The sequence below is a fragment of the Macaca fascicularis genome, chromosome 18 (assembly GCF_037993035.2).
Source record: "Macaca fascicularis isolate 582-1 chromosome 18, T2T-MFA8v1.1".
Classification (NCBI taxonomy): Eukaryota; Metazoa; Chordata; class Mammalia; order Primates; family Cercopithecidae; genus Macaca; species Macaca fascicularis.
In genome coordinates this window covers 11,384,597-11,388,633 of record NC_088392.1, presented here as the reverse complement: position 1 = coordinate 11,388,633, position 4,037 = coordinate 11,384,597, and the positions used below count along the sequence as shown (strand labels likewise).

Genomic DNA, 4,037 nt, shown 5'->3' with positions numbered 1-4,037 from the left:
ATAATGTAACTGTTTGTAACTCAAAGGATAGATGCCTGAGGAGATAGATACCCCATTCTCCATGACGTGCTTATTTTACATTGCATGCCTGTATCAAAACATCTCATGCACATCATAAATATATATACCTACCATGTACCCACACAATTTTTAAAAATAATTTTTATAAAACAGTGAAAAAAGAAGGAAGTCCTGTTATTTGTGGCAATATGCATGAATCTGGAGGACATTATATTATGTGAAATAAACCCCACACAGAAAGACAAATACCATTTGATCTCACTTACATGTGCAATCTAAAAAAGATGAAATCATAGACGTAGATAATATAATGGTACCAGGATCTGGAAGGTGTGAGGAGGGAGATATTGGTCAAATTATACAAAATTTTACTTCTATAAGAGGAGTAATTCAAGAGAAATGTATTGTATTCTTGAACATTGCTAAGTTGCTAAGTGAATAGATTTTAAGTCTTTTCACCACAAAAAATGAGAAGTATGTGAGGTAGTGCATCTGTTAACTAGGTTAATTTAGCCATTCCATGAAGTATACATATTTCAAAATATCATGTTGTACACAATAAATACATACAATTTTAATTTGTATTTAAAACTAATTAAAAATACATAAATGCATAAAGAGAAAAATTTCCAAACAGGAAATAAAAGGAAACTGGTGATCCCAATGGGAAATGTGTACAGCATATGACTGACTTCGCAGAATTATCTGTCTACTGTTGTCAGAAATTTTATTTACTTCACGCATATTTTGTTTACCTGTATGGAGGTGACACTCTTAATTTAGCTATATATATATATATACACATATATATATGTGTGTGTGTACTTTAACACTTCATTGTCATATCTAAGTAAATATAAATTTGAGTAATATAATCAGATAAAATTCAAGTGATTTTTAATAAAACAATTTTCAACATGTGATTTCTCACAGAATTTTGTGTCACGTACATTTTATCTATAATTATAAATAGTTTATATGTCTCATAATAAAGAAACTTTAGAGGCATAAATGACAGTCATGACAACTTTATATCAAGGATGGGCATGTGAATGGATGAAAAGCCATATGGAACTATAGACATTTTAATCTTCATAAGTTTCTTCTAAATACAGAATTTGATAGTATTTAGATGCATTTTTTTTACTAAAATAAGAAACAGTGCCCAGACTCAAGACATTTTCAGTAAAATAACATGTAAAGTAATAATTTTGGAAGTATGGGTTATAATTGAGAGGTCACTATGAAGACGTAGAGAGTCTAGGAGAAAGGGAACTATACAACTAATGTGTCTATTGGTGTCCTAGACGCAGAAAAAGTGCTTTTTGTTTGTTTTATTGACTTACTCATTTTTTCTTAATGTGCTAATTCTTTCATTTTGTTCACCTCCGAATGTTCTCCATTAGGTTAAAGAAAAAGTCCTCATAGAGTAAAATAGTTCTCTGTGATTCCTCAAGCTCCTTTTGAGGCAGGAGAATAGGCCCTGGAGACAGGGAACCTAAGACCAATTCAGGCTAACTTCCTAGAACTAAATCAAAAGGAAAACCTCAACTTCCCAAGCCCAAGTAACAAAAGGACCAGAGGCTACTCCATTTGCAATCCCCCCTGATTTTTTCTGCTGTAGCAGAAGAAAAATTGAAAGATCCTCTGATTGGTCCCCTCCCCTCCCACAACCAATCAGCCTGGTCATAAGCCAAGTCTTCATTGGCATAGGAGTACAACTTTGTAACTTCACTTCAACCTCTGATTGGTCACTTTCCACAACTAATCAGACTGATCGCAGGCCACTACTTCATTTACACAGGGTATACACAAAGTAAGCAATGGGAAACCTCTAGGGTGTATTTAAACTCCAGAAAATTCTGTAACCAGCGCTCTTGAGCCTATTGCTCAAGCTAGCTCCCGCTCTGTGGAGTGTACTTTCGTTTCAATAAATCTGTGCTTTCTTTTTGTTGCTTTGTTTGTGTGTTTTGTCTTATTTGTTCTTCAAAACGCCAAGAACTTGGACTCCCTCCCAGTAACACTTTCACATAAGAAGACCTTCATTGTTTCTAGTCACAAAAACTGACTCAGGTGAATATTTCCGATTCCAGTTATTCATAAATCTTCCAACTCCATTCGAAGTTAACCACATTCCAGTCCTGTTTTGCTATGAGCCAATCATGGTAAAGGCCTGAAGCTCTTCTCTCTTTCCCCACCTGATGTTTCCATTCTGCCTCGCTGACTGTGGTTTCTGAACCCTCTGGATTTCAGGTTGTAAGGAATGAGAGCAGCACTCTTGCTTATCCCCTTCTTGTGCTTGGCAGTTCTTTACAGCTGTCCCTTTCTCTGCTGAGCCGGTTTGCTGGGGAGCTGGAAATCTGCACACTTCTTCCCTCTGTCACTCCTTTGTGGTGGAGGATGGAAGATTCTGGCAGTACATGTTCAGGTGCTGCTGCTTCCCCTTCTGTTTCTCTTTCTCATGTCTATTGCACTTCTCATTGCTCTCTCAGATGCCATCCTAGACAGGATCTATGGCAACTCCACGCTGGCTTCCCCTCCCTCAATGCCCATGGGAGGCACTCACAGGACCTTTGACTTGACATAGTCAGAAACTGCACACCTGTAACGTCTCTCCTTTTCCCATGATCACATTAGTCAGCCAACGTATGTGTCTGTTTCTCAGGTGTGAGTTGAATATTGGTTGATTACGTTTTGGAAACTCTAGGAAACAAGTATCAAACCATGTAGGTTGTCCCATTGAAGCTCTTTCCATGGTTAGCCTTTCCATCCTCTTTGGTAAGTCGACACATTTGTAAGTTTTACTAAGACTTAACAAGAGGTCTTGAATCTCCCTTTGAAATGTAGAATCTATATTCTGGGTCTCGTTTGAAAATGAAGACTAAAATAACTCCATTTTAATTGCTTTCCAGATGAAAATGTATTTATTTAAGTTATATATTAAGAAGTTTTTGGTAGTGGCTTCGTCCTCCGCTTTTCTGTTCCTCCGCTGACGTCTCCTAGCTCTCGTCAGCCTACCGCCGGCAGTCTCCTTAACACCGAACACCATGCCTTCAATTAAGTTGCAGAGTTCTGATGGAGAGATATTTGAAGTTGATGTGGAAATTGCCAAACAATCTGTGACTATTAAGACCATGTTGGAAGATTTGGGAATGGATGATGAAGGAGATGATGACCCAGTTCCTCTACCAAATGTGAATGCAGCAATATTAAAAAAGGTCATTCAGTGGTGCACCCACCACAAGGATGACCCTCCTCCTCCTGAAGATGATGAGAACAAAGAAAAGTGAACAGACGATATCCCTGTTTGGGACCAAGAATTCCTGAAAGTTGACCAAGGAACACTTTTTGAACTCATTCTGGCTGCAAACTACTTAGACATCAAAGGTTTGCTTGATGTTACATGCAAGACTGTTGCCAATATGATCAAGGGGAAGACTCCTGAGGAGATTCGCAAGACCTTCAATATCAAAAATGAGTTTACTGAAGAGGAGGAAGCCCAGGTACGCAAAGAGAACCAGTGGTGTGAAGAGAAGTGAAATGTTGTGCCTGACACTATAACACTGTAAGGATTGTTCCAAATACTAGTTGCACTGCTCTGTTTATAATTGTTAATATTAGACAAACAGTAGACAAATACAGCAGCAAGTCAATTGTATTAGCAGAATATTGTCCTCATTGCATGTGTAGTTTGAGTATAGATTCCAAACCTATGGCTGAGTTTCTTCTAGTATGATCGAAAGTTTCTTCTTTCTTTGCTCTGAATAAAACTGAACTGTGGGTTCTCTATAAGTGGCATTTTGGGCTTTCCGTCTTTTTTGTAAAGCAATTTCTGCCTAGTTTATTGTCCAGTTAACTTTAGTGACCTTTTGAAAGTTGGCATTGTAGGCCGGGCGCGGTGGCTCAAGCCTGTAATCCCAGCACTTTGGGAGGCCGAGACGGGCAGATCACTAGGTCAGGAGATCGAGACCAGCCTGGCTAACACGGTGAAACCCCGTCTCTACTAAAAAATACAA

The 4,037-nt window shown here is 38.2% G+C and overlaps 1 pseudogene; it reads left to right on the top strand.

Annotated features, from left to right (window-relative positions):
* The first annotated feature begins 2,974 nt into the window (after positions 1–2,974).
* Positions 2,975–3,819, top strand: LOC102119803 (S-phase kinase-associated protein 1 pseudogene; annotated as a pseudogene).
* The last annotated feature ends 218 nt before the right edge of the window (positions 3,820–4,037 follow it).